Source organism: Silene latifolia, chromosome 6, assembly GCF_048544455.1.
Source record: "Silene latifolia isolate original U9 population chromosome 6, ASM4854445v1, whole genome shotgun sequence".
In the NCBI taxonomy this organism is placed as follows: Eukaryota; Viridiplantae; Streptophyta; class Magnoliopsida; order Caryophyllales; family Caryophyllaceae; genus Silene; species Silene latifolia.
In genome coordinates this window covers 125,064,936-125,074,317 of record NC_133531.1, presented here as the reverse complement: position 1 = coordinate 125,074,317, position 9,382 = coordinate 125,064,936, and positions in this window count along the sequence as shown.

The window sequence follows — 9,382 nt, the reverse complement described above, 5'->3', positions numbered from 1 at the left end:
AGAATTACAAGTTTTGGGTCCAGACACTTATCTTACTCTGGAGGTTAGTACTTGTTAACTCAGTACTGACTTCATTATACACTTATTGGATGAGCATTTTCATTATTCTTAAAGGAGTGTTGCATAGATTGAATACCATCTGTCACAACTACTTGTGGGATGGGAAAGCTGATCAACTTAGAGTACCTCTTGTCCGTTGGGCAAAAAATTGTTCTCCAAAGAAGGAGAGGGGGTCTTGGACTAAGAGATAGTTTTGTGTGGAATGTAGCTGCTATGGGTAAATTAGTGTGGTGGATCTACTTTAATCCTGATAAACTTTGGGTAAAATGGATTAGCCAGATTTATTTAAAAGGCAGGGCTTGGACTGATTATGTACCCAGTGGGGATATTAGCTGGGGTTGGAAAACAGTTTGTAGAGTTCGTGACAAATTCAGTTCATGCTATAATAATGGGCAGTGGTTGTTGGATCCTAAGGGATACACAGTGAAGAGTGGATATGAACTGCTGAGATTGAAGTATCAGGCAGTTGAATGGCATAGAATTGTTTGGAACACCTGGGCAGTGCCTAAGCACAAGTTCTTCTGCTGGTTATTGGCCAGGGAAGCATAGCAGGTTAAAGCTAAACTTTTTGGCTTGGGTATTGTTCCGATGAAGATTGCTTATCGTGTGTGGGTGTCTTTGTCAGAGATCCATCTGCATTTATTCTAGCATTGTACCTACAATAGACTCATTCTATCGGGGATGGCTGGTTTATGTCATGTAGCTATTCCACTGATAATCTCTTGCGAGTGGATATAGCTTGAAGTGGTCCAAATAAGAAGAGGCATCTTGCTATGTGCTTTCATGTCTTGTTATTACCATATTTGGATGCAAAGGAATAGAGTATGCGTGGAGCATTGTTTGGTTAGGCCTGAGATTGTGTTAAGGTTGGATAGAAATGTTATTAAAATGCGGATTAGTGCTTTCCAGAATCATTTAGATAGTAATGATAAAAAATGGTTAGAAAGTATTGAATTGTGTAAGTAGAGGAATGTCTCTACTAAAATTGTTATGTCTTTAAATTGTTAGGTTGTAATAGCCTAAGTTTGTGCATAATGAAATTCTTACATTTCACCCAAAAAAAAAATTACATGATCTAAAACCAAACCCAAAGTACTACTATGAAAGTTCAACAACTAAGACTGAATGCTAAATCTCTTGACAACGGAAGCTAGACTCGAGTGATGACTCCCCACGACGGCCCCATAGCTAATAAACATCATCACCTGACACAATCTGTTCACCATCCCCGAATGGATCACCACAGATTTTACAAAACAACAACGGGGTCAGTTACTGTATAATCAAAAAAAGACAAGTACAAAAAGGCAAACTGCTGATCATCATTCATCCCCAACTCCCGATCTCACATCGTAACTGACTACACACTAAAGTGTGTAGCCCTGTCAGATTACCCATCGCAACAGATAATCCTCACCGCCAGTGGGGGACCGCAGCAAATCCCCACCTAAGCCCCCGCTCATCAACGAGCGATAACCCTGTTCATTAATGTGCACATCCCCTTCTGTGGCGAGTTCCACAGAGGGCGAAACTAGGGCGTGAAGCCACTCCCGCAAGTGACTCCACTCAGCCAAGGACGTACCTCGCGAACATTACCATCAATCATCACAACACCAACACCAACTCAAAAACACCAACAACGATCAGTAGATAATCAATCATACAACAATACAAACACAATCTTATAACAATAAAACAGTAAACCGAGTAGGGAAACCCTACCTTAGCACAACTGCAATGAGACAACAAGCAAAGCAATCTAGAACGGCTCCTCTACGAAGTCCTCACCTAACAACAATCACATAAACTCCAATTACCATATACAAAACCCCTTTTTCCCCCAATTCACAAATTAAGGCAACCCTAAAAGATCAGTCAATGGAACTAATGAAATCAAGGACTTACCGACACCAAGTGTGTAAAGATGAAGAAGACTTGCTAACAATCCACGCACTTGAGAAAGATTTAGAGAGGATTAGAGTTACGTTGAAATGTTTAGGTTTTGAGAAAATTATTAGAAATTGTTAATCCACGATTATATAACTCTGAAATCAAACTGCGGAAATAACACCCGTCAGACCGGATACTCGGTCGAGTATAGAGTATTCTCGGCCGAGTATCTTCTACTCGGTCGAGTGGTCCCATACTCGACCGAGTATTCTTGCGCAGTGAACTGTCCAGAAACACACGGCTCCCTTATTCGGCTGAGTAAGCCATATTCGGCCGAGTACAGACTCGGCCGAATACAGTCTTAGAAAAAACCGTAGTATTACGGTTTTCCCTCCTTAAAAAGAACTTCATCCACGAAATTCACACTATACACACAAAATAAGACCAACAAGAGCCAGACAACTCCTACTACATAAAACAAAACACCCAACATAACCGACCGGATGACAGAACAATAGCTAAACCAACACAAGACATCACTAAACCGACTTAAACTAACTCAAAAACAAACATGCGACCATCTCCTACCCCCCCTAAAAAGACAACGGTTACGTCCCCGTAACCAAACATACCTGATCAAAAAGGGTGGGAAAACGCTCTTTCATGGCCTCCTCGGGTTCCCATGTGGCCTCTTTCACATTATGATTAGACCAAAGCACCTTAAGTAAGACGGTCTCACCATTCCTTGTCTTGCGTATCGCACGGTGTAAGATCTCTTTAGTAACCTCGGCATAAGATAAAGACTCATCAAGCTCGATGTTCTCAACCTCAAGCACATGTGACGGATCACTCGCATACTTTCGGAGCTGTGAAACATGAAACAAGTTGTGGACTCGATCCAAAGCTGGTGGTAAGGCTAATCTGTAAGCCACCTCACCTACACGATCCAAGATCTCATATGGACCGATAAACTTCTGGCTTAACTTACCTTTCTTTCCAAACCTCATCACCCCTTGTATTGGTGACACTTTTAAAAGGACTTTGTCATCCAGTGCGAACTCGATGTCCCTGCAATGCAAGTCAGCATAACTCTTCTGGCGATCCTGAGCTGCTTTCATCTTTTGACGAATCAGCCGAACTTGCTCAATCATATCTTGCACCATCTGTGGCCCTAAAACCACTGCCTCTGCGTTGTCATCCCAAAAAACTGGACTTTGGCACTTTCTACCATATAAAGCCTCGAAAGGTGCCATTCCTATACTAGTGTGATGCCTGTTGTTGTAGAAAAACTCAATCAAATCTAGCCTATCCTCCCAACTCCCACCAAACTCCATGGCACAAGCCTTCGACATGTCCTCTAAAGTCTTGACAATCCTCTCAGTTTGACCATATGTGGCAGGATGAAAAGCTTTACTCATCTTTAAGGTCGTACCCATCAAATCCTGCAACTCCTGCCAAAACCGTGATATAAACCTCTGTGGACATGGCCCACCTGCGTATGCCCAGCCGATCTATGGACAATGGCAACGGTCTTTTTTGAAAGCCACGCTCGGCGGCGTAAAGGTGTTTTCGACCGGATCGTTTTAGATCGGTCGGTTTTGTCTCGGTAAGGGTCTCGAAACGATTAGAGATGTTCGGAGTCACCACCAAGCACTTCTGGGATGCCTGGAACCCGTTCGAATTCCACTTTATACCTCGGTCAAATCGAAGCACAAAGCAGCGTTTGACATAGGTACTAAAGATAAGGAAATCGTCCCTCTTTAGCATCCTATCTCTAGAATGACTCTCGTACGCCCTGGATAAGGTCGTCCACTATCCAAAGCTTCTGAGTAAGAGGTGAAGGTACGTATTGGGAAGCCCTTTAATCAGACACCCAATCCCGCCCGCGTTTAGCGGCCTCTACTGATCGATCTTGGTTAGTTGAATGCAAAAGTTGATAAAACGGTTTAAATGCATGAATGCGCATCCAATGATTTAAACCTAACATGTGAGAGCTTTCTAAGTCGGTTGATTTAATCCAAGTATCAAGTATAAGATGTCGAGTTGGATTAATGGTTGATTTGCATGCAAGACGGAAATTAAACATCCATTACCGTATTAGGTTTAGGGTGCATAACGTGATCCATTTGTCTTAGTAAGGCATTTTGCAAATATGGTTTTGAATAATCGAATAGTCATCTGATCCGTCCTATATCCGGGCTGACCGGAGTCGGGATCGTCCTAGACTAATGCTGGAAGGGAACAGGCCCTGTACCAGACGGTTATAAGAGGCGCGAGCCAGCCGGCGGTGTAAGGGGCCTCCCTCTGGTTTTGAAAATGAGAAATAGGGAGCCTGTTTAGGCGCGGGTTAGCCCACGGTTTATGTGCCGTGTTCTGACCTTTTAGACAACGTTATAAAACGTGTTGAAAATGGGTATTTGAACCCGGTTTGATTTTGAAAGGGTCGTTTAGACCGCATTTGTTGATTTGAAGAACTAGACTCGAATGATCATCATTATTTGATAACATTCGGTGTCGGGTTCGATTTGACAAACTTGACATGAATAGTTTTGAAAAATGATTATGGACTAATTGTTTTAAGTCCATTTTGAATGTAATTAGTCGATACTCGTCATCGTGCATTCGGTTAAAATCCGGCATGGTATGTAGAACCAAGAATGATTTTGTGTTGGTGACTAATATGTTTGTTTGGAAATGTAAAGAAATGAAATAAAAGGCTTTAAAATACCTTCTAAATGTCATTAACCAAATATTATCACCGAAACACGGATTTAACCGTCATGGTATGAAGAACCAAGGGTGAAAAATGCTTTATGGTTAAAACATGTGAAATGAAATAAAAATGGTTCGAAAAAACTTGAAACGGTGAAAACCGATTACAAATATGAAAAATGGATTAAGGGAAATGACGAGAACAAACACGGTTGATTTCTGGTCTGAATACCCCATTTAGGCGCGAGCCAGTTGGCGACCTAAGGGGCTTCGCCGAGACCAAAAATCGCTTTGGCTCGTTTATTCCATGTTTTGGTTCATGTTATGCATGTTTTAGCATGTTAGAGTCATGAAATAAATGAAAACATAATAAAAGAGGATTTTTACACCCTCATACTTACATGTTTGGTTATGGCGAGTGACCGACGTAAGTGTAACAACTCGTTTTATCGGAAAAAACTCGGTTTAAAACCGTTTTGGTAAGTAAAAGAGTGTTTTAAAAGTTTAGTGATGGTGTAGTGGTCGAAGCGGTCGGTCAAGTGATTTAATGCACGATGAAGGTACCAAACAATGTGTAAGGCTCGTGTTTACGATCGGTAGGTCGTAAATACGCGTCGGATTGTGACTTAAGAAGTCGAGTCGAGAATTTTAAGGGAGAAAAGAGGGGGCGGACACTCGCGTAAGTCTCAAATAGGTGGCATTTGAGGGGTATTTATAGGAGAATGAGTGGTTGTGTGAGTTTTGAGCGACGTGGCCACCTGGGCTGCTCAAAGAGGCGCGAGCCACGTCGCGGGTCTTCGAGCTGTGTTGTCGCTTTCACAACAAACGCAATCATGATTTATTCTATCCTAGGATTTGTAGTCATATGTTTGGTACTTGACCATTCATAAATCCGGGAAATCTTAGCATAGAAGGTTTGAAATGTTTGTTTTTTGTGGTTGACTCGGTTTGACTCGTTGTTGGAGTCGGGATTTGAATTTTTGAGTCGGTTTTTTTTGGTCCGGTGTCGGTTTTGACTCTAGTTAGTGTCATTGCGACCACAATCGTGCATTAAACACTCCAGGTATTTTTGAAATGTTTTGAAATATTTTATTTTCGAAATCGTTTTAAGTTTTCCGACGTAAAGTTGTACACAAACTGTCGATCAAACGCTGCGATTCCAAGACATGTTGTAGTCCGATAATCATCGGGTGTTTGTTGGAGTCTCAGCAGATACTGGGTATCTGCAGAGCCCCCACTTTGACTGAGGCTTGGACAGGGCAAAAGTCAAAGTAGAGCCCCCAGGTCAATCGAAGATTACAATCTGGAGACCCAAGCGACGTCGAGGCGGCTCGAAAGGATTCGGGCCAAGGACCTACCGTCGGGAAGGGTGACGCCAAGGCGAATCGAGGGTACGAGCCAAGGACCTGTCGTCGGGAACAGTTTAGAGTGTGTCGACTATCCGTGCGGGCCGTTTAAAGTCCGTTAGACTACGTACAAAGGCTCGCCAGCCATAAGAAGGAGTCATACCTGAGGCATCTTCGGATATGTTCTTGCGCGTTTGCGGGCAAAGGCTCGCCAGCTGTTGTAAGGAAATGTACCTGAGGCATCTTCGGGATCTGTCCTTGAAAGGGTGCGGACAAAGGCTCGCCAGCCATGATAAGGAAATGTACCCGAGGCATCTTCGGGATCTGTCCTTGAATGTTTGCGGACAAAGGCTCGCCAGCTGAATGATAAGGAAATGTACCCGAGGCATCTTCAGGATCTGTCCTTGAATGCTTGCGGACAAAGGCTCGCCAGCCGTGATAAGGAAATGTACCCGAGGCATCTTCGGGATCTGTCCTTGAATGTTTGTGGACAAAGGCTCGCCAGCCAATGGTAAGGAAATGTACCCGAGGCATCTTCGGGATCTGTCCTTGAATGGGTGCGGACAAAGGCTCGCCAGCCGTGATACGGTTGGTTAATGGACCATGGGAATAGCCGCGTTGAATGGGCTTGTTTTGAAAGTAGCGAGCTCATGATATCGCTGGGGAAATAGTGAGTATGGATTCTCACTATCACTATTTTGGAATGAGTAGGTTCCGCGAGGAAGCCTCCTGCTGGTATTTGAAGGAATAGTGAATTTGGAATCTTCACCATTCGTTGGCTTGAATTTGCAGTGGCGGTTTTGATCGCCGTTTGTTTTAATTTTGAAGGAAAATAGCAAATTTGAGTTTGCTATTGCGCTTGAAGTGACGGTTTATATGCCGCCGCTGACATTTGATGGAAATAGTGAATTTGGAATCTTCACTATTGATTGAAGTGACGGTTTATGTGCCGCCGTTTACATTTGATGGAAATAGTGAATTTGGAATCTTCACTATTGATCGGAGTGACGGTTTTAATTGCCGTCGTTCGGATTTTGAGGAAATAGCGATTTTGAATTTTCGCTATTATCTTGAAATTGAAGGAAAATAGCGATTTTGATTTCACCATTATTTTTGAAGTTGGCGGTTTTGATCGCCGTTTGCTTGAAATTTTTTGAAAATAGCGAATTTAAATTTTCACTATTTGTTTTTGAGGAAATGACGACATTCAATATCGTCAACGAAAATCCGAATTTGTTGCGTGGAAATTGGGCCAAAGCCCAAATTTCGCTGAAAAGGCACGGGACGCCTAATTGAGGCGCGAGCCACCTGGCGAACCAAAGGGGCTTCCCTTTTTTCTGTTAAAAAGACGCGAGGTTGAGCTGCGGATGATTCATTATTCATCTTCAACCTCAAAATCCCGCAAAATCGCCATTGAAGGACCTTCTAGCTTGCTCCTATTCGTGCCATTACCAACAATGTCATCTCAAGGTATGTATTTCCTCTTGAATCCTTTCAAATTTGTTGATCTTCAGCTTGATTAAATTAAGGCAAAATTTTGCCCTAAAAATCGAATTGGGCGTTTTTTATTGAGTCAATTTTGAGTGAAATTGATGTTTGCATTAGGTTAGAAATTTGTTTAGGAGTATAGGGGTGCTTTTAGTTTGCATTTTGGTCCCCGTTCCCGCTCCCTATGCTCGAAAATCGTGAGTGAGGCGAGAAACCGCCTCATTTTGCAATGCCAAGTTTATTTGTTTGGGTAGTGGGTCCCACTAGGTTGCATTGTAGTTGGGAAAACCCGTATTTGCCATTTAAGGACCTTCGTGGGATGCTTGTGGGCAAAATTGGATTTTTGCCTTTTGCGACGGTCTTACGTCTGACAAAATAAGCGCCTGTTTGGGCTTGAATTGAGTCAGTTTGCCTTGAAATTGACCTTATTGGTATTTTAGGTCACCTTGAGGCGTGATAAAATCACGTTTGCCTTTTTGCGGTCGTTTTTGAATTTTTGACCGGTTTCGGGCTTAAATTAGCGTATGAATTGCCTTTTTGAGTCGTAGAAAGATACCCCATTGTGTCGGGAATGTATTTTGGGTTGTTGGCGGACCTTGTAGGGGTCTTGAAATGCCGTTTTTGTGGTTTTGACTCGTCTTTTGCTTGAAAAGAGGGGCGAGTCATTTTTGTGTTTTTTTTGTGAATGGTTTGGGGCGGGATTGCCCCTTGTTTTTGTATTGCAGGTTGTGTTTTTTTGTTTTTGGATTTATCCATTTCATGCCGTCGTAATGCCGAAATTCTGGCTGACGTTTTTGTTTGTTGTTTTTTTTTATCGCAGGGTATCATCTGGGACCGATGGGGTCCGTCATTGAGGCTTTGGAGGAGGAAGTCGATCCCGGGAGGGAAGAGGCGACTGTTTTTGGTTACAGGTGTAATACTCCGTATTTATATGTCTTGGGGGTACTCTATCGAGTAGCCCTTACTCTGTCGAGTAAGGGCAAGTTGCGAAGATAAATAGTTTCTGACCTGTTGGGCACTCGATCGAGTAGTCAGGGCACTCGATCGAGTACCTTAGGTACTCGATCGAGTACCTTGGGTACTCGATCGAGTGTCCGGTTTTACGGGGGAGTTTTCTCGGGTTTTGTTAATTACGCGATTAAGGTATTTAAACCAATTCGTCTTTGTTCTAAATCACTTTTTACAAAACCTAAAACATGTTTAAGAGAGAAAGCAACTTGTCTTCTTCCTAATCGCATCCTTAACGATTCCCGGAGTTCAGACGGTCGATTCTCGTTGTTTTTCGTGTTGTTGGATTCCTTGCGTCGAGGGTAAGCTTCTAGCATAATTTTTATAATGTTTTGTTAAGATTAGTGAAACCCTAATTTAGGAATTGGGGGTTTTTATGAATAGTAATTGAATAGTAGTATTTATGTGTTGTATGGTAGGAGGAGAGTTCATAGAAGAGGCGTTTTGAGACAGCTGTAGATACCGTCTGCGTGTTGTGCTTTCCAGGTAGGATTTCCTACTCGGTATTAGTCCCATAATGGGATATTGGTGATGTGCTGTAGTTAGCTGTTTGATTGTGATTGTGATTGTGTTTGTGATCGGTTGTGATGGTTCTCGAGATGCGTTCTCGGCTGAGTGGGGTCACTTGCGGGAGTGATCTCACGCCCTAGTTTCGCCCTTCGTGGAACCCGCCACGAAAGGGGATGTGCACATTAATGGGACAGGGTTATCGCTCGTACGATGAGCGGGGCTTAGGTGGGAACGGCCGCGTCCCCATCGCGTGGTCGTCCAAAGGACGATCGGATTGAGATGTTGGGAATTGGTTGGTGGTGTGTGTGTGTGTGTGTGACATTCAATCACCGTTCTTTTATCTTATTGTTGATGTATATTGAGTTGTG